Consider the following 22,383-nt stretch of genomic DNA (forward strand, 5'->3'; position numbering starts at 1 on the left):
GGTAACATTACCATCCGCGTCCGTCTTCTTCTTAAAAATCCATTTGTTTTCTATCGCTCGCCGATCATCGGGCAAGTCTGTCAAAGTCCATACTTTGTTTTCATACATGGATTCTATCTCGGATTTCATGGCTTCAAGCCATTTGTTGGAATCCGGGCCCGCCATCGCTTCTTCATAGTTCGAAGGTTCATTGTTGTCTAACAACATGATTTCCAGGACAGGGTTGCCGTACCACTCTGGTGCAGAACGTGTCCTTGTGGACCTACGAAGTTTAGTAGTAACTTGATCCGAAGTACCTTGATCATCATCATTGTTTTCCTCTTCAGTTGGTGTGGGCATCACAGGAACGGTTTCCTGCGCTGCGCCACTTTCCCGCTCAAGAGGTAGTACTTCATCGAGTTCTACTTTCCTCCCACTTACTTCTTTCGAGAGAAACTCTTTTTCCAGAAAGCATCCGTTCTTGGCAACAAAGATCTTGCCTTCGGATCTTAAGTAGAAGGTATACCCGACAGTTTCCTTAGGGTATCCTATGAATACGCATTTTTCCGACTTGGGTTCGAGCTTTTCAGGTTGAAGTTTCTTGACATAAGCATCGCATCCCCAAACTTTTAGAAACGACAGCTTAGGTTTCTTTCCAAACCATAATTCATACGGTGTCGTCTCAACGGATTTAGACAGTGCCCTATTTAAAGTGAATGTAGCTGTCTCTAGAGCGTATCCCCAAAATGATAGCGGTAAATCAGTAAGAGACATCATAGACCGCACCATATCCAATAGAGTGCGATTACGACGTTCGGACACACCGTTTCGCTGAGGTGTTCCAGGCGGCGTGAGTTGTGAAACGATTCCACATTTCCTTAAGTGTGTACCAAATTCGTGACTTAAGTATTCTCCTCCACGATCTGATCGTAAGAATTTTATCTTTCGGTCACGTTGATTCTCTACCTCATTCTGAAATTCTTTGAACTTTTCAAAGGTCTCAGACTTGTGTTTCATTAAGTAGACATACCCATATCTACTCAAGTCATCAGTGAGAGTGAGAACATAACGATATCCTCCGCGAGCCTCAACGCTCATTGGACCGCACACATCGGTATGTATGATTTCCAACAAGTTGGTTGCTCGCTCCATTGTTCCGGAGAACGGAGTCTTGGTCATTTTGCCCAAGAGGCATGGTTCGCACGTGTCAAACGATTCATAATCAAGAGACTCTAAAAGTCCATCGGCATGGAGCTTCTTCATGCGCTTGACACCAATGTGACCAAGGCGGCAGTGCCACAAGTATGTGGGACTATCGTTATCAACTTTAAATCTTTTAGCATCTACACTATGAACATGTGTAATATTACACTCGAGATTCATTAAGAATAAACCATTGACCATCGGAGCATGACCATAAAACATATCTCTCATATAAATCGAACAACCATTATTCTCAGACTTAAATGAGTAGCCATCTCGTATTAAACGAGATCCAGATACAATGTTCATGCTCAAACTTGGCACTAAATAACAATTATTAAGGTTCAAAACTAATCCCGTAGGTAAATGTAGAGGCAGTGTGCCGACGGCGATCACATCGACTCTGGAACCATTCCCGACGCGCATAGTCACCTCATCCTTCGCCAGTCTCCGTTTATTCCGCAGCTCCTGCTGTGAGTTACAAATATGAGCAACGACACCGGTATCAAATACCCAGGAGTTACTACGAGTACTGGTAAGGTACACATCAATCACATGTATATCAAATATACCTTTGGTGTTGCCGGCCTTCTTATCCGCTAAGTATTTGGGGCAGTTCCGCTTCCAGTGACCCTTCCCCTTGCAATAAAAGCACTCAGTCTCAGGCTTGGGTCCATTCTTTGACTTCTTCCCGGTAACTGGCTTACCAGGCGCGGCAACCTCCTTGCCGTCCTTCTTGAAGTTCTTCTTACCCTTGCCCTTCTTGAACTTAGTGGTCTTATTGACCATCAACACTTGATGTTCTTTCTTGATTTCAGCCTCTGCTGACTTCAGCATCGAGAACACTTCAGGAATGGTCTTTTCCATCCCCTGCATGTTGTAGTTCATCACAAAGCTCTTGTAGCTTGGTGGGAGCTACTGGAGGATTCTGTCAATGACCACCTCATCTGGGAGGTTAATGTTCAGCTGGGTCATACGGTTGTGCAACCCAGACATCTTCAGGATGTGTTCACTGACAGAACTATTTTCCTCCATCTTACAACTGTAGAACTTGTCGGAGACATCATATCTCTCGACCCGGGCATGAGCTTGAAAAACTAGTTTCAGCTCTTCGAACATCTCATATGCTCCGTGGTGCTCAAAACGCTTTTGGAGCCCCGGTTCTAAGCTGTAAAGCATGCCGCACTGAACGAGGGAGTAATCATCAGCACGAGACTGCCAAGCATTCATAATGTCTTGGTTCTCTGGGACGGGAGCGTTACCTAGCGGTCCTTCTAGGACGTATTGTTTCCTGGCAGCTATGAGGATGATCCTCAGGTTCCGGACCCAGTCCGTATAGTTGCTGCCATCATCTTTCAGCTTGGTTTTCTCTAGGAACGCGTTGAAGTTCATGTTGACATTAGCGTTGGCCATTTGATCTACAAGACATATTTGCAAAGGTTTTAGACTAAGTTCATGATAATTAAGTTCTAATCAAATTATGAACTCCCACTCAGATTAGACATCCCTTTAGTCATCTAAGTGTTACACGATCCGAGTCGACTAGGCCGTGTCCGATCATCACGTGAGACGGACTAGTCATCGTCGGTGAACATTCTCATGTTGATCGTATCTTCCATACGACTCGTGTTCGACCTTTCGGTCTCCGTGTTCCGAGGCCATGTCTGCACATGCTAGGCTCGTCAAGTTAACCCTAAGTGTTTTCGCTGTGTAAAACTCTCTTACACCCGTTGTATGTGAACGTAAGAATCCATCACACCCGATCATCACGTGGTGCTTAGAAGCGACGAACTGTAGCAACGGTGCACAGTTAGGGGAGAACACTTCTTGAAATTTTATAAGGGATCATCTTATTTACTACCGTCGTCCTAAGTAAACAAGATGCATAAACATAATAAACATCACATGCAATTATATAGTTGTGACATGATATGGCCAATATCATATAGCTCCATTGATCTTCATCTTCGGGGCTCCATGATCATCTTGTCACCGGCTTGACACCATGATCTCCATCATCATGATCTCCATCATCGTGTCTTCATGAAGTTGTCACGCCAACGACTACTTCTACTTCTATGACTAACGTTTAGCAATAAAGTAAAGTAGTTTACATGACGTTATTCAATGACACGCAGGTCATACAAAAAATAATGACAACTCCTATGGCTCCAGCCGGTTGTCATACTCATCGACATGCAAGTCGTGAATCCTATTACAAAGAACATGATCTCATACATCACAATTCATCATTCATCACAACTTCTGGCCATATCACATCACATGATCAATCGCTGCAAAAACAAGTTAGACGTCCTCTAATTGTTGTTGCATCTTTTACGTGGCTGCAATTGGGTTCTAGCAAGAACGTTTTCTTACCTACGAATCACCACAACGTGATTTTGTCAACTTCTATTTACCCTTCATAAGGGCCCTGTTCATCGATTCCGCTCCAACTAAGGTGGGAGAGACAGACACCCGCCAGCCACCTTATGCAACTTGTGCATGTCAGTCGATGGAACCGGTCTCACGTAAGTGTACGTGTAAGGTTGGTCCGGGCCGCTTCATCCCACAATACCGTTGAGCAAGAAAAGACTAGTAGAGGCAAGTAAGATGACAAAATCCACGCCCACAACAAAGTTGTGTTCTACTCGTGCAAAGAGAACTACGCATAGACCTAGCTCATGATGCCACTGTTGGGGAACGTTGCAGAAAATTAAAATTTTTCCTACGGTTTCACCAAGATCCATCTATGAGTTCATCTAAGCAACGAGTCTAGGGAGAGAGTTTGCATCTACATACCACTTGTAGATCGCGTGCGGAAGCTTGCAAGGTGATGATGTAGTCGTACTCGACGTGATCCAAATCACCGATGACCAGCGCCGAACGGACGGCACCTCCGCGTTCAACACACGTACGGAACAGCCACGTCTCCTCTTCTTGATCCAGCAAGGGAGGGAGGAGAGGTTGAGGGAGATGGCACCAGCAGCAGCACGACGGCGTGGTGTTGATGGAGCTGCAGTACTCCGGCAGAGCTTCGCTAAGCACTATGGAGGTGGATGAGGTGTTGGGGAGGGAGAAGGAGGCAACCAAAGGCCAAGACGTTCAGGTATGAAGTCCCTCCTCTCCCCCACTATATATAGGGGTGCCAAGGGGGGGTGGCCGGCCCTAGGAGATCCAATCTCCTAGGGGGTGCGGCGGCCAAGGGGGGTTTTCCCTCCCCCCAAGGCACCTAGGAGGTGCCTTACCCTCCTAGGACTCTTGCCCCCTTGAACCCTAGGCGCATGGGCCTATGTGGGGCTGGTGCCCTTGGCCCATTAGGCCAAGGCGCACCCCCTTACAGCCCATGTGGCCCCCCGGGGCAGGTGGACCCACCCGGTGGACCCCCGGGACCCTTCCGGTGGTCCCGGTACAATACCGATAACCCCGAAACTTGTCCCGATGCCCGAAACAGGACTTCCCATATATAAATCTTTACCTCCGGACCATTTCGGAACTCCTCGTGACGTCCGGGATCTCATCCGGGACTCCGAACAACATTCGGGTTACTGCATATACATATCCCTACAACCCTAGCGTAACCGAACCTTAAGTGTGTAGACCCTACGGGTTCGGGAGACAAGCAGACATGACCGAGATGCTCTCAGTCAATAACCATCAGCGGGATCTGGATACCCATGATGGCTCCCACATGCTCCTCGATGTTGTCATCGGATGAACCACGATGTCGAGGATTCGATCAAACCCTGTATGCAATTCCCTTTGTCAATCGGTACGTTACTTGCCCGAGACTCGATCGTCGGTATCCCAATACCTTGTTCAGTCTCGTTACCGGCAAGTCACTTTACTCGTACCGTAATGCATGATCCCGTGTCCAACACCTTGGTCACATTGAGCTCATTATGATGATGCATTACCGAGTGGGCCCAGAGATACCTCTCCGTCATACGGAGTGACAAATCCCAGTCTCGATCCGTGTCAACCCAACAGATACTTTCGGAGATACCTGTAATGCACCTTTATAGTCACCCAGTTACGTTGTGACGTTTGATACACCCAAGGCACTCTTACGGTATCCGGGAGTTACACGATCTCATGGTCGAAGGAAGAGATACTTGACATTGGCAATGCTCTAGCAAAACGAACTACACGATCTTTTATGCTATGCTTAGGATTGGGTCTTGTCCATCACATCATTCTCCTAATGATGTGATCCCGTTATCAACGACATCCAATGTCCATAGTCAGGAAACCATGACTATCTGTTGATCACAACGAGCTAGTCAACTAGAGGCTCACCAGGGACATATTGTGGTCTAAGTATTCACACGTGTATTACGATTTCCGGATAATATAGTTATAGCATGAATAAAAGACATTTATCATGAACATTGAAATATAATAATACTTTTATTATTGCCTCTAGGGCATATTTCCAACAAGGTCATCCAGGATGTCCACCGACCTCCTGAGTGATTTGACGGCCGGAGAGCTCCCCTAGGCCCCTATATAACATCCCCCGGTGCCCTAGTCTTCATGCTCCTTCCATTTCACCCTTCTCTTCCTCCTGCCGCCGCCAGGTAAGACACCAAGCTTCACGCCGACGCCATGGCCAAGAAAAGGCTGATCTCCTCTCTGACTTGACCAGCTCGACCCGTCCTTCTTCTTCCGCGGGGAGCAACGCCCGCGTCTCCATCTTCTTCCTCGACCTCGCAAGCGTCCATTCAAGCCCGGATCGACCTCCTCCTCGACGTCTTCTTCCCCTGCTTCCTCTGCTTCACGGACCCCGAGCACCATCGCCACGATCAGCACGTCTCCCTGCCGGCCACAGCCACCCTCGACCTTGTACAACTCCATCAGCACCCCCACGGTGACGATTCGCTCCTCTTAGCCCTCCTCTCTCATGCGTTTCGTTCCCGTAGACTTGTCCAGACAAGCAGGAACTCACTGTCGCCATGAGCGCCATGGCGTGAGTACGAGTTCGTATTTGTGCCGCTGCTTCTGCTCGCTGACCCCACACACCGCCGTCTGCACACACACAGCCTCCATGCTCGCGTCCTTGCGAGTTTCCTCGCACGCGGTACGCACCCGCGCCGCCTTGCCGCGTTTTTCTTCCCTGCCACTGCGCGCGTCCGCATGCCCAAGCCGAGCAACGCTCGAGCTCGAGCGCCCCGCATCCCTCCTCTGGAGCGCGCCAAATTCCCCTTACAAACCCGCATGCCTGCCACTGCTCAGCCGTCCTCGCCGTCGTCGCGTTTGCTCGCCGGCAACCATGGCCGAAGCGAGGCTCAGCCTTGCCTTGCGCATCCACACCCGCACCCTTGCGTCGTTGCTCCACCTCACGCACCCTGGCACATTTCCGCACCCCCACCGGTGATCCGCTTCTCTTGTAGCCGCTACTCTGCTCGTCGTCGTCGCCGGCAAGTTGCCGTGCGTCCATGGATCCAAGACCGGGTCTTGCCCTCTTCAATTAGTGCTCTGCACCTTCCCAATCACAACACACTTACCAGCCCAACTGGTTAGTCTTCTCCTTTGTCACCCTTTCGACCAGGGATCGAATCCCTGCGGGCGCAACATTCTTTTCCATCAATTTTTGCCTTACCGGATCAAACTCTGTTTTGTACATGTACTGTCAAGTCCTACATCTATGCCAAACATATTCCAGGCGAGATGGTCAGCCTGCTCTGCTTTCAACGGTGAGGTGCTGGGTTCAATTCCCAGGCACCCCAATTTTTGCCCTTGTTTCCTCTTATTTATCTTTTGCACAACCACTTGGGCCTCCTTCGCTGCTTGGCCGCTGCACCGTCCTGCCTCCGGCCCAAGCATGTTTTTTTTTCTGCACTAAGGTTTTATCATTTTCTAGTGTAAGCATATTTACATAACTGCCATTGTTTTGCATTGCTCATATTTAAATATGCATGCATCCAAACTAAATAAACTATATAGGTAAAATGCTTAGAATTTCTTCTAGTTTCACAATATCCAACTTTCATCCATGTTTAAAATGTTTAAATTGGGCCTCCCTGTTTCCTCTTATTTATCTTTTGCACAGTCACTTGGGCCTCCTTCGCTGCTTGGCCGCTGCACCGTCCTGCTTCCGGCCCAAGCATGTTTTTTTCTGCACTAAGGTTTTATCATTTTCCAGTGTAAGCATATTTACATAACTGCCATTGTTTTGCATTGCTCATATTTAAATATGCATGCATCCAAACTAAATAAACTATATAGGTAAAATGGTTAGAATTTCTTCTAGTTTCACAATATCCAACTTTCATCCATGTTTAAAATGTTTAAATTGCTGTTTGCATTAATTTGCTTAAATGTCATGCTAAAATGCTTTATTTCATAACTAATTAACTGTAGCTCCAATTTTAATAAAATTTAAATGTAAATGGGGTGAAAAAAATGCCTAGTTTAACATGGTGTACTTTGTTTCGCTGTTTAACAACATTAAAATTGTGTTTAGGGAAGAACAGTACCAAATTCATAATTTGCATATGGGGATTTCCCGGAATTGTTGTTTGTTGTTCCGGCCTCATTTAAACTTGCCTAAATAGTAAGTTTACTTATGCCTCACCTCTTGCCATGTTTAACAACATTTAATATTGTTGTGTACCTAACCGAGAGAGAACTAAATAATTGCTTGTGGTGTTTCGTCAATATGCAACTCGTTGCATATTGAGCTCCACTTAATTTGTAGTATTGTTTGTCGCACTTTGCCATGCCATGCCTCATTAAACCGGACATGCATCATACTTGTTTGTGCATCATGCCATGTTTATGCTTGTGCATTTACCATGTTGTTTGTTTCTTTCCGGTGTTGCTTCTTAGTTCCGGTAATGTTGCGATTGGGAGGATTCGTTCGACCACTCCCGTTCGTCTTCTTCATGGACTTGTTCTTCTTCCTTGCGGGATTTCAGGCAAGATGACCGATACCCTGGATCTCACTACTATCATTGCTATGCTAGTTGCTTCGTTCTATCGCTATGCTGCGTTACCTATCTTTTGCTCATCAAGCCTCCCAAATTGCCATGAACCTCTAACCTTTGACACCCTTCCTAGCAAACCATTGATCGGCTATGTTACCACTTTGCTCAGCCCTCTTATAGCGTTGCTAGTTGCAGGTGAAGATGAAGATTGCTCCATGGTGGACAGGATTATGTTGGGATATCACAATATCTCTTATATTATTATTAATGCATCTATATATTTGGTAAAGGGTGGAAGACTCGGCCTTATGCCTGGTGCTTCGTTCCACTCTTGCCACCCTAGTTTCCGTCATACCGGTGTTCTGTTCCCGGATTTTGCGTTCCTTACGCGGTCGGGTGATTTATGGGACCCCCTTGATAGTTCGCTTTGAATAAAACTCCTCCAGCAAGGCCCAACCTTGGTTTTACCATTTGCCTCACCACCACCTATACCCTTCCCTTGGGTCGGCCAACCCGAGGGTCATCTTTATTTTAGCCCCCCGGGCCAGTGCTTGTCTAAGTGTTGGTCCGAACTAGAGCCCTTTGCAGCGCCCCCTCAGGGAAACTTGAGGTCTGGTTTTAGTTGTACGGATTGCTCATCCGGTGTTGCCCTGAGAACGAGATATGTGCAGCTCCTATCGAGATTGTCGGTGCATTGGGCGGTCTTGCTGGTCTTGTTTTACCATTGTCGAAATGTCTTGTAAACCGGGATTCCGAGTCTGATCGGGTCTTCCTGGGAGAAGGTATATCCTTCGTTGATCGCGAGAGCTTATCATGGGCTAAGTTGGGACACCCCTGCAGGGTATAATCTTTCGAAAGCCGTGCCTGCGGTTATAGGCAGATGGGAATTTGTTAATGTCCGGTTGTAGATAACTTGACACCAGATACGAATTAAAACGCATCAACCATGTGTGTAGCTGTGATGGTCTCTTTTAGGCGGAGTCCGGGAAGTGAACACGGTTTCTGGGTTATGTTTGATGTAAGTAGGAGTTCAGGATCACTTCTTGATCATTACTAGCTTCACGACCGTTCTGCTTGCTCTCTTCTCGCTCTTATTTGCGTATGTTAGCCACCATACTTGCTTAGTCGCTGCTGCAGCCTCACCACTTTACCCCTTCCTTTCCTTTTAAGCTTTGCTAGTTTTGATACCCATGGTAATGGGATTGCTGAGTCCTCGTGGCTCACAGATTACTACAACAACAGTTGCAGGTACAGGTTTTGTGATGATCATGACGCGAGAGCGATGTTTGCTTATTTTGGAGTCCGTCTTCTGCTTCTTCTTTGATCAGGGGATAGGTTCCAGGTCGGCAGCCTGGGCTAGCAGGGTGGATGTCGTTTGAGTTTCTATTTGTGTTTCATCCGTAGTCGGATGATGCTCTTATGTATTGTGATATTGTATTCGTGTGGCATTGTATGCCTTTTGTATGTATCCCCATCTCTTATGTAATGTTGATGTAATGATATCCACCTTGCAAAAGTGTTTCAATATGCGGGTCTATCCTTGGTGGGACCTTCGAGTTCCTTTTGGATAGGGTCGCATATTGGGCGTGACAAGTTGGTAATCAGAGCCTCGACCGACCATAGGAGCCCCCTTGATTGTTGGCCGTTGTTGAGTCTAGAAAAAAAACTATTTTGAGTCTTAGGATTATATATATCAGAGAGTAGGATTCTTTTTACTCCTCAGTCCCTTCGTCGCTCTGGTGAGGTTTCCTGACGTAGATGTTTTGACTTTCCTCTCCTCAAATTTCACTAAAAAAAATTTAGGATCACGCGGGTATCTTGGAATCGTTCCGATGGTTTTGTGACGAGAACATTGTTCTTGGTGCCTCCTGTCTATTATGTGGCATTGACCCGGGGAGTTGAGCTCCGAGGTGTTGTCGTCATAATTTTATCGTTGCAGTTCTGGTATACCTGAGTTTTGCCGACATCGAAAATCTCTTTTATGCAGTTGTTGGTGAGATAACCTCGACGCCACCCAGTACTGGGGCGGGAGTTCGGGAGTATTGCCATAACTCGTATAACAGATGCTTTTCGAAGGTTGAGGTACACGATTTCCGAAGATTTCTTGGTTATGTGTTGACGGATGGATACAGCTTGGATGTAGGTATTGTTAGTTTGGGTGAGATATATTGCTTCCCCTGTATCCCCAACACCAAATTGCATAACTAGAAAGTTTCGGGAGTTTATAGGTGGGAATTCAAGTAGCTCCTAGAATATCTTTCCGGCAGATGCATGATATGGGATTGGGTAAATCTCTATCATATGTATTTGTTCCGTCTTATTCTGCAAGCCAAATCCTTTGTTTTGTTTTGAGTTGTGGTATTCGAGTTGCTTCAATGTCAAGTGTTGATTCCATACCTTTCAAGCGGTGTTCTCATATTGCTATGTGAATACTAATCCTTTTGATCATCGAGATTGTCATGTCAATTCTTTCCAACCGGTGTGCTTCTCTTCAGGTGGATCCGATCATTTCAACATTCGCGAGATCAATTCTAAGTTTTCTCAATGGTATCGGTTTAATCCGTCCCCAAGTTGCATTTGTTTTCCCAACCCTCCCACCCTTTTCTTCAAGGACTCATTTATTTTAATCAAGTATCCATTTATTCATGTGAAGTCACTTCACTCTTTTCAATCAATGTTCTGATCCGGTGATCCCTCGTGAAGATGCTCACGAGCTTCAAGTTCATCATCCTTCGTTCTTTTTTCTTCTCCGGTGGATCCAATTCAAGCTTTCAGTGTTGATCATATTCCTTTCCTCGTTTATAATGCTTTCTCATGCCGATGCACCTCTTTATCATTCACTTCTTCCTATTCATTTGTTCTGGAGTGCTGAAGATATCTCACAAGACTTCTATTTTCATTCTCAATCCGTTCAAGATATTTCGAGGTTTTCTCTCTTTCAAGCTATTTAATTCTACCAGTGCAATCTCTCTTTTAAATCATTCAACGGTGTTTCTTTTGAGTGGGCCCTAACCCACAGGTCTTTTCCCAGGATCTTACCTGACTCTTCTAATTATTCTGGAGCCATTCCTAATTCTTTTCGAGTTTGACGTAAGAATGAATTTCATCAGTCAGATGCCATCTCCAAGTTCACTTTCAAATTATTTTTCATTGTTGGCTCAACCTCTTTGTTTTTCATTCTCCCGGAGCATCTCAACAATCCATGGTGGTGTTTCTCGTCGTCATTTCTTGGATTTTGAAGACCGAAGAAGAGTTCCTTTTAAACCCGTACCCGTTCTTCCAAAGATGTGTAGTTCAAGCTTGATGCCATCCTCTCATAATTGTTTTTGTTTGTGAGAATTCCTTTCACCCATCCGACGCATTTCAGGAGTTTCTTTCCTTTCTCGATCATCTGAAGGCCATCATTTCTGAATATTACTCATTCTCAACCTTCAGCTCTCGTTAGCCAAATCTTAATGGTGCATCACTCAAATATCCTCTAATCAGTTCATGTTCTCTTCTTTCTCATGTATCTAAATACCCTCAAGTATCTTCATTCATTTTCCAATTCTTCCCGGTGAATTGTGCCTTTGCTACTTTCGTTTTCAATTCTTATGGTGGTTCGTTCAAGATTTCACTTCCTTCGTTATCATATCAAATATTCATTGTTTCCAAATCCCATCGGTGGTTCCATCAATACCTTTTGAAGTTTGCGCTATATCTCTATCTGTAATGATTTTTCAACGAGAATAAGTAGTATGCCAAATCCATTGCTTGTCATCAATTTAATTTGATGAAGGATAAGCATACAATAAATCTTATTCTTCTTTCCTCGAGGTGATTCAATTCTTTTCTTCCGGAGATTCTTCATGATGAAGTAATTCTCGGTTCTAGTGTTTCATCTTTTTCTTTTCTGGAGTCCCAAGTTTTCTGCATTATCTCGTCGCAAAGCTCCATATAAATCATCGCAAGGGTTCACCTTGTTTTTTCAACTTCTCTTTCTTTTTATCATCCTTTTATTACCGGAGTTCTTCATGGAGGCTCTACATGGTGGTTTGTCAAGGATTCCTTTCATTCTTCAATTGTTCTTCAAGATTTCTCTCGAAGTTATGACCCGCCAAGCTACACTCAAAATTAAACATGGTGCTCAACACATGTTTTGTTTTGAGGCGTTCAAGTATTCTTCATCTTGCATTCCAAAGTGCAATTCTTTATACCTTATCTTTTGAGGTGGTGTTATATCATTCTTGACAATTTCCATTCATGCTTCGTGATTCACATGTTGTCAAGAATGAGGTATTTTAAATCCATCAAACTCTTCTTTGGAGTTATCTTGGTATAGATTTCACCTAAAGCCTTCCCTAAGGAATGTTGCTATTTGTGGTGCTTATCAATGATCCGAGTTTTCTCCTATCCTCTCGGCGAAAGAAGTTTTCATCTCTTCTTTGATCTTAAACAAGCAATTGTTTTTCGTTAGTGGCAGAATTTCACCTCAAGTGTTGAGATGTTTCCATAAGCCCACTACAAGCCTATTTGTTTCGTTGTGGATTTTCCAACAACCCCGTCGTAACCTTCTTGGAAGGGTGCTTTCCAAGCTCATTTGTCGCAGAAGTTGGCATTTTCTCCTACATTATGTTATTCCAATGATCTATCTTCTATTCTTTCTTCCGGAGGCATTGTGATGTTGCTCTTTTCACTCATCATCTCGAATTGTGAGGATCATGTTTTTCGTGCTTATCCTTTTAACCGGAGTGTTGTGCTCTCTTCAAGTTCTTTCATCTTATCAAGTTTTGCCTCTCTTTTCAACCTGAGTGCTGTCTGAAATCCTTCTTACCCATTATGCCATTCTTTCAATAGTTCCGGAGGCAGTGTGTTGTTGATTTCATCAAGTATCATCCCATCTTCTCAAGGTCATGTTCTATTCCTTTCATGTTCAACCGGAGTGCTTCCCGAATTCTTCCTCTCTCATCTTGTTTTAACCGGAGTGGTTTCAAATTCTATCTTGTCCATTAAACTCTTGATTCATGTCTTTGCAACCTTCAAGTTCTCGTAATGTTCCTTGTTCCTCTTGCCCAACAGATTGTTTGCAATCTTGGTCATCTCCGTTGTTTTGTTTCTTTCAATTACTCAACATCTCAAGGTTCATGGTTTCACTCATTTGTCAAAGAAGCAACTTTGTTTTACCTCTCCTCTTCCTTTTCCGCTTCTCTCCGGTGCCATCCTAGATCTCGGGACGAGATCCTCTCGTAGTGGTGGAGTGTTGTAACACCCCGGATGCAACTTTCCATATTCGTAACTCCAACTCTTGCCTTTTCCGGAGAGGCGATATGATATTTTCCTTTGTGGTTGGGTTATTGTCGTTTGTTTTGCATTTTGTTCATGCCATGCATCTCATCTCATAGCATCATGTGCATTGCATTCATCCTTATGTTACATGTTACTTTCATGTCGTATGTATCAACCCCTTTGCTATCCCTCTCAAACCTAGCCTTGCACCATCACCTTCTTCTTCCTCTTCTTTTACTTCTTTATGCAAGCGAGTTCTTCCCTGCCCCATTAATGTTCATTATTTTTATAATGCTAGTGCTCCATGCCTTATACCTCTCTGCCAAATATAATCAGTTTTGGAGTTGTTTTGGTTGGGTTCAAAAATGGCTCAAGTTTGAACTCAATTCAAACTTGAATTATTTTTATATCCTTAAAAATGCCCAAAGCAATTTATTAAAATTCTGCACAAACTCTGGACTCCGGATATATTCTCATATCTCTCTCACGCCTTCCCTTTTATGTTTGAGATTTTCTCTCTTATTTTCTGTTTGAGGAAATTGAGAAAAGAAACACCAGAGGGGGAGAGAGAGTTCCAGCCGAGGCCCAGCCCCTCTCCGCGCAGCGCCGCAGCCCACTTACCCCTTCGATCCAGCCCGCCAGCACCTTTCCCCTGTTCATCGTCTTCCCCTTGTATGGCAGGTCATCCAGGATGTCCACGTCGACCTCCTGAGTGATTTGACGGCCGGAGAGCTCCCCTAGGCCCCTATATAACATCCCCCGGTGCCCTAGTCTTCATCCTCCTTCCATTTCACCCTTCTCTTCCTCCTGCCGCCGCCAGGTAAGACACCAAGCTTCACGCCGACGCCATGGCCAAGAAAAGGCCGAGCTCCTCTCCGACTTGACCAGCTCGGCCCGTCCTTCTTCTTCCGCGGGGAGCGACGCCCGCGTCTCCATCTCCTTCCTCGACCTCGCAAGCGTCCATTTGAGCCCGGATCGACCTCCTCCTCGACGTATTCTTCCCCTGCTTCCTCTGCTTCACGGACCCCGAGCACCATCGCCACGATCAGCACGTCTTCCCGCCGGCCACAGCCACCCTCGACCTTGTACAACTCCAGCAGCACCCCCACGGTGACGATCCGCTCCTCTTAGCCCTCCTCTCTCGTGCGTTTCGTTCCCGTAGACTTGTCCAGACAAGCAGGAACTCACTGTCGCCATGAGCGCCATGGCGTGAGTTCGAGTTCGTATTTGTGCCGCTGCTTCTGCTCGCTGACCCCACACACCGCTGTCTGCACACACACACAGCCTTCATGCTCGCGTCCTTGCGAGTTTCCTCGCACGCTCGCGCACCCGCGCCGCCTTGCCGCGTTTTTCTTCCCTGCCATTGCGCGCGTCCGCATGCCCAAGCCGAGCAACGCTCAAGCTGGAGCGCCCCGCATCCCTCCTCTGGAGCGTGCCAAATTCCCCTTACAAACCCGCATGCCCGCCACTGCTCAGCCGTCCTCGCCGTCGTCGTGTTTGCTCGCCGGCAACCATGGCCGAAGCGAGGCTCAGCCTTGCCTTGCGCATCCACACCCGCACCCTTGCGTCGTTGCTCCACCTCACGCACCCTGGCACATTTCCGCACCCCCGCCGGTGATCCGCTTCTCTTGTAGCCGCTGCTCTGCTCGTCGTCGTCGCCGGCAAGTCGTTGTGCATCCATGGATCCAAGACCGGGTCTTGCCCTCTTCAATTAGTGCTCTGCACCTTCCCAATCACAACACACTTACCAGCCCAACTGGTTAGTCTTCCCCTTTGTCACCCTTTCGACCAGGGATCGAATCCCCGCAGGCGCAACATTCTTTTCCATCAATTTTTGCCTTACCGGATCAAACTCTGTTCTGTACATGTACTGTCAAGTCCTACATCCATCCCAAACATATTCTAGGCGAGATGGTCAGCTTGCTCTGCTTTCAACGGTGAGGTGTTGGGTTCAATTCCCAGGCACCCCTATTTTTGCCCCTGTTTCCTATTATTTATCTTTTGCACAGCCACTTGGGCCTCCTTCGCTGCTTGGCCGCTGCACCGTCCACTTGGGCCTCCTTCGCTGCTCGGCCGCTGCACCGTCATGCTTCCGGCCCAAGCATGTTTTTTTTTCTGCACTAAGGTTTTATCATTTTCCAGTGTAAGCATATTTACATAACTGCCATTGTTTTTCATTGCTCATATTTAAATATGCATGCATCCAAACTAAATAAACTATATAGGTAAAATGCTTAGAATTTCTTCTAGTTTCACAATATCCAACTTTCATCCATGTTCAAAATGTTTAAATTGCTGTTTGCATTAATTTGCTTAAATGCCATGCTAAAATGCTTTATTTCATAACTAATTAACCGTAGCTCCAATTTTAATAAACTTTATATGTAAATGGGGTGGAAAAATGCCTAGTTTAACACGGTGTACTTTGTTTCGCTGTTTAACAACATTAAAATTGTGTTTAGGGCAGAACAGTACCAAATTCATAATTTGCATATGGGGATTTCCCATAATTGTTGTTTGTTGTTCCGGCCTCATTTAAACTTTCCTAAATAGTTAGTTTAATTATGCCTCACCTCTTGCCATGTTTAACAACATTTAATATTGTTGTGTACCTAACCGAGAGAGAACTAAATAATTGCTTGTGGTGTTTCGTCAATATGCAACTTGTTGCATATTGAGCTCCACTTAATTTGTAGTATTGTTTGTCGCACTTTGCCATGCCATGCCTCATTAAACCGGACACGCATCATACTTGTTTGTGCATCATGCCATGTTTATGCTTGTGCATTTACCATGTTGTTTGTTTCTTTCCGGTGTTGCTTCTTAGTTCCGGTAATGTTGCGATTGGGAGGATTCGTTCGACCACTCCCGTTCGTCTTCTTCATGGACTTGTTCTTCTTCCTTGCGGGATTTCAGGCAAGATGACCGCTACCCTGGATCTCACTACTATCATTGCTATGCTAGTTGCTTCGTTCTATCCCTATGCTGCGTTACCTATCTTTTGCTCATCAAGCCTCCCAAATTGCCATGAACCTCTAACCTTTGACACCCTTCCTAGCAAACCATTGATCGGCTATGTTACCGCTTTGCTCAGCCCTCTTATAGCGTTGCTAGTTGCAGGTGAAGATGAAGATTGCTCCATGGTGGACAGGATTATGTTGGCATATCACAATATCTCTTATATTATTATTAATGCATCTATATATTTGGTAAAGGGTGGAAGACTCGGCCTTATGCCTGGTGCTTTGTTCCACTCTTGCCGCCCTAGTTTCCGTCATACCGGTGTTATGTTCCCGGATTTTGCGTTCCTTACGCGGTCGGGTGATTTATGGGACCCCCTTGACAGTTCGCTTTGACTAAAACTCCTCCAGCAAGGCCCAACCTTGGTTTTACCATTTGCCTCACCACCACCTATACCCTTCCCTTGGGTCGGCCAACCCGAGGGTCATCTTTATTTTAGCCCCCCGGACCAGTGCTTGTCTAAGTGTTGGTCCGAACTAGAGCCCTTTGCAGCGCCCCCTCAGGGAAACTTGAGGTCTGATTTTAGTTGTACGGATTGCTCATCCGGTGTTGCCCTGAGAACGAGATATGTGCAGCTCCTATCGGGATTGTCGGTGCATCGGGCGGTCTTGCTGGTCTTGTTTTACCATTGTCGAAATGTCTTGTAAACCGGGATTCCGAGTCTGATCGGGTCTTCCTGGGAGAAGGCATATCCTTCGTTGATCGCGAGAGCTTATCATGGGCTAAGTTGGGACACCCCTGCAGGGTATAATCTTTCGAAAGCCGTGCCTGCGGTTATAGGCAGATGGGAATTTGTTAATGTCCAGTTGTAGATAACTTGACACCAGATACAAATTAAAACGCATCAATCGTGTGTGTAGCCGTGATGGTCTCTTTTCGGCGGAGTCCGGGAAGTGAACACGGTTTCTGGGTTATGTTTGATGTAAGTAGGAGTTCAGGATCACTTCTTGATCATTACTAGCTTCACGACCGTTCTGCTTGCTCTCTTCTCGCTCTTATTTGCGTATGTTAGCCACCATACTTGCTTAGTCGCTGCTGCAGCCTCACCACTTTACCCCTTCCTTTCCTTTTAAGGGTTGCTAGTTTTGATACCCATGGTAATGGGATTGCTGAGTCCTCGTGGCTCACAGATTACTACAACAACAGTTGCAGGTACAGGTTTTGCGATGATCATGACGCGAGAGCGATGTTTGCTTATTTTGGAGTCCGTCTTCTGCTTCTTCTTCGATGAGGGGATAGGTTCCAGGTCAGCAGCCTGGGCTAGCAGGGTGGATGTCGTTTGAGTTTCTATTTGTGTTTCATCCGTAGTCGGATGATGCTCTTATGTATTGTGATATTGTATTCGTGTGGCATTGTATGCCTCTTGTATGTATCCCCATCTATTATGTAATGTTGATGTAATGATATCCACCTTGCAAAAGCGTTTCAATATGCGGGTCTATCCTTGGTGGGACCTTCGAGTTCCTTTTGGATAGGGTCGCATATTGGGCGTGACAGTAGCCGAGGTTGCTTCGAAGCATTTCTGGGAGTATGGGCTAACAGCCTGCCTGAGGGCCATGAACTGCCGAAAACCATGTACGGTACGAAGAAAATCATGAAGGCGCTCTCCATGGACTATGAGAAAATACATGTTTGTCCAAAGAATTGCCTTTTGTTTAGGCATGAGTATGTGGATGACAACTACTGTAGGAAGTGCGGTTCCTCTCGGTATATTGAGGTGGTCGATAAGCATGGTCAGAAGCAGCAGCTAAAAATCCCTGTGAAGGTTCTTCGGTATCTTGATTTTATAAAAAGACTGCAGCGCCTTTTCATCACCGAGGAGTCTGCCAAAATGATGAAGTGGCACAAGAAAGGGAAAAGGTACAATCCAAAAAAAAATTGTACATACATCAGAAGGTGAAGCATGGAAGTCATTCGATCGATATAGAGTACCCGGAGGAAGCAGCCGAGGCTGGGAATGTCAGAATTGCTATAACAGGTGATGGGTTCAATCCATATGGTATATCGTCTAATCCATACAGTTGCTGGCCCGTATTTGTTATTCCACTCAATCTCCCTCCTGGCGCCATAATGCAACGCAAGAGCATGTTCCTGTCACTTATAATTCGGGGGCCTGAATATCCGGGGAAGAATTTGAGTGTGTTTAGGCAGCCGTTGGTGGATGATTTGCACCATTCTTGGTACTTCCCGAGGTTGACATACGACCGACATCTGCAGAAAAATTTCTTGATGAAAGTTTGGCTACAGTATTGCATGCATGACTTTCCCGGCTATGCCCTGTTCTGCGGATGGTGTACAAGTGGAAAGATGCCTTGCCCAGTGTGCATGCAGGCCTTGATTTTCATTTGGCTGAAGAAGGGTGGCAAGTATGTTTCCTTTGACCTGCATCGACAGTTCCTCCCTCCAGACCATCCTGATAGGGAAGACAAGAAGAACTTCACAAAAGGCAAAGTTGTCCATGAAGTAAACGAGATTCAAATGTTTTCTGGTGCGGATGTGCTTGCTCAGCTGAAAGCTCTTAAGCCTGCCGGTGAAGGGAAAGGCAAAGGAAAAGCCACAGGCGAAGACGAGGGCAAAGGAAAAGGTAAAGGGAAAAAATGTTTTGAAGGATATGGTGAGACGCACAACTGGACTCACATTACCCCCTTCACGCAGCTTCCCTATTTTAAGGACCTCAAACTTCCATACAACATCAACGTGATGCACACCGAAAAGAATGTCGCAGAGTCCCTTTTTCACACGATCCTCAACATTCCTGATAAGACAAAGGATACTGTTAATGCTAGAGTCGATCAACAAAATATTTGTGATAGACCACGTCTTCACATGCAGCCTCCCACAGGCAGTCGAAAATCTTGGTTCAAGCCAGATGTTGACTTCGTACTTAAAAAGGATCATGAGATGGAGGCATTCAAGTGGCTGAAACACGTCGTGAAGTTCACTGATGGTTATGCGTCGAATATAAGTAAGGGGGTCAATCTTTCAACGGGCAGAGTGACCGGGCTCAAGAGTCATGACTATCATGTATGGATTGAGCGGATTATGCCGGTGATGGTTCGGGGCTATGTTCCCGAGTGTGTCTGGCGTGTGCTTGCGGAGTTAAGCCATTTCTTCCGCATGCTTTGTGCTAAAGAAGTATGTCCTGAGAAGTTAAAAGAAATGCATAAGAAGGCGCCGGAGTTGATATGCAAGCTAGAGAAGATCTTTCCGCCAGGCTTCTTTACTCCGATGACACATCTCATTTTGCACCTCGCGAACGAGGTATTGTTGGGGGGCCCTGTGCAGAATCGTTGGCAGTACGGACCTGAGAGACAGAACAAGCATCCGAGACAGAAATGTGGAAACAAAGCTAAGATTGAAGCTTCCATAGTTGAGGCAGTTATCCTAGAGGAGGTGGCAGACCTCAGGACAGCCTACTATCCAGACCATGTTCCCACGTTGCACAATAAGGTGTCTCGATACAATACAGAAGAACCCAAGTATAAACCCAAGTTGCCTCTATTCATCGGGCAAGGTGGCAGGGCTGGATGCTCGACATCTTATGCCATGCCACGAGATGAGTGGGAGGATGTCATGTTCTATATCTTGCACAACATCAAGGAAGTTGAGGATGAGAGGATGAGGTAATACCTTTGCACCATTCTTTTAGTCAATTCGTTATGTTCACTTTGCCTAGTTCTTATATCGCTTTTCTTATTGTAGTCGATTCATTGAGGAAGAGTGGACGGGAATGCTGCCTCCTACTGAAGCGGAGGCACTTGCTCTTCTCTAAAAGGGTGTTGATGGAAAGAAAAATTCGTTGCGTGGTTCATGGAGAAAGTAATATTTCACACTTCCCTATTACCCATTTCACACTTCCAATTAAACTCATGCACCCTATAATTTCAATTAAACTTGTAGGGAAATGATCCGAACGAATCAATGGATGAAGAATTGAGATGGGTTTCCATGGGTTTTGACCCTACCGTCATGACATGCCAAAAGTATGATGTGAATGGGTATCGCTTCCATACAGAGGAGCACCAGAACAGTCGGCCTGATCCCAAAACCATAAATACCGGAGTCTTCACCGAAGGAGATAATAAAGTAGATTACTATGGAAGGGTAGGAAAAATATACGAGCTTACATTCAAACGTGGCCGTAAACACCTAAGTCTCACTGTGTTCAAATGCCGATGGTTCGACCCCAAAAAGGGTCTGAGACATACGCCTTCTGTTGGTTTAGTTGAAGTTAAACCATCAACTGTCTATGCCGGAGCTGATCTCTTTATCGCCGCTACCCAGGCCACACAAGTATATTATCTGCCTTACCCATGCCAGAAAGAGTACCTAAAGGGTTGGGAAGTTGTGTTCAAGGTGTCGCCACATGGTAAGCTACCGGACCCGAACGATGATGATTACTACAACATAAACCCCATGACATACGAGGGAGTGTTCTTTCAAGAGGAACATGATGACGTGGTCCGAAACAAGGAGGATGATGACTTGGGTTATGTTGACCTGGAACCAAACGACGACGGCGCACGTATTGATGGTGAGGCAGTTATGAATCAAAGAGACATAATTATGCTTGAAAAGTTAAATGAAGACACTGACGCTGACGATGAGGAAGAGCCTCCACCTCCGTTAGACAACAAAGAAGATATGCGGGATAGTGATGATGAGACCGATCGACAAATAGATTACAATAGTGTTGGTTCATATGGGTTCTAGAAAATGTAAGTTCTTTTAATGATCATTACAATAGTATGCTTAATGTGCTCTTCTGTTATTAATGTCTTTCCTGTATGCTTTTTTTTTGATATCCTTACTAATTGTTTATTCTCTTCTCAATGCAGGTTTGCTAATCATGGGCAAGTCCAGTGGTGCTAGTTTTCTCAGTAAACTCAAAGGAGGACTTACCCGGAGTGGACGAGCCCACAAGGTTCCCTCCCGACTACGCGAGGATGGAACCTCACAGGGAGGTGGAGGGGTCGGGGGAGGAGACCCTAGAGGAGGAGGGGGTGGGGGGAGAGCCCCTAGAGGATGAGGAGGTGGGGGGAGAGGCAACCGGACCAAAAAACTCCGGGCCGTGTCCGAAATAGGAGGGTCTTCTTTGATATGCCCTCCTATGCTGAGGCAGCTTCTGAGTCTGAGGAGGAGGAGTATGTTCCTGATGGCGAGGAGGAGGAGGCTGAGGAGAAGGAGGCCGAGGAGGAGGAGGGTGAGGAGGAGGGCGAGGAGGGTGAGGAGGAGGGTGGAGGGGAGGTTGACCCCGAGTTGTGGGGTGACTTGCCACCGGGTGCTCCGCAGGGGTGGCTGCGTGGTACTGCCGGAGTACCTACACCACCTTCTATCGAGGCGCACAAGTGGCTCATTAAACCTGCGGGGACAGAGTAAGTGCATCTCAATCATATTTTCAACACATGACAACATTTTCTTATTGTACACATGGCAATCCTTTGATTCTTTTGCAGTAACTGGATCCTTCGCGGAAAGGGTTGTAAACCGAACGGCCTTATCACTGTCCTGTTGAAGGAGTTTTGGCCTGGCCTATTCTGCCCGCGGCTAGACAGGGACCCGCAGCTGCGTGTTTTGGCCACAAGCTAGGCCCACTACAAGGCTTGCATCAACGCGGAGTACGGGACGGCCGCTAAGGCCGTGATCACCAAATTTTGGGTAAGTTCTCTTCTGAATCACTTGTCTTCAGTTTCGTTCATAGTTTATCATTGAGTCACTCAACTCATGCCTTGTTTGCTTCTGGTTTATGCATGATTGCAGCAACTCTATAGAGTTCTTGACGAGCACAAGGCCAGAGCTGACGTGGTCTTACTTGCGTCTGCGAAGAAGAAAGCTCGTCAGTTGCAGTACGAGGTGCGTTGGGTTGCCGTCTCGTAGTACTACCACATCTAGCTGCAACAAAAGATGACCAAAACTCAAGCACAGAAGCAAAAACTTACCATGAGCAGGGAGTAGTTCATGATGGTAACTATTACTGACTTTTCAT

This window comes from Triticum dicoccoides, chromosome 6B (genome assembly GCF_002162155.2).
Source record: "Triticum dicoccoides isolate Atlit2015 ecotype Zavitan chromosome 6B, WEW_v2.0, whole genome shotgun sequence".
Taxonomy (NCBI): Eukaryota; Viridiplantae; Streptophyta; class Magnoliopsida; order Poales; family Poaceae; genus Triticum; species Triticum dicoccoides.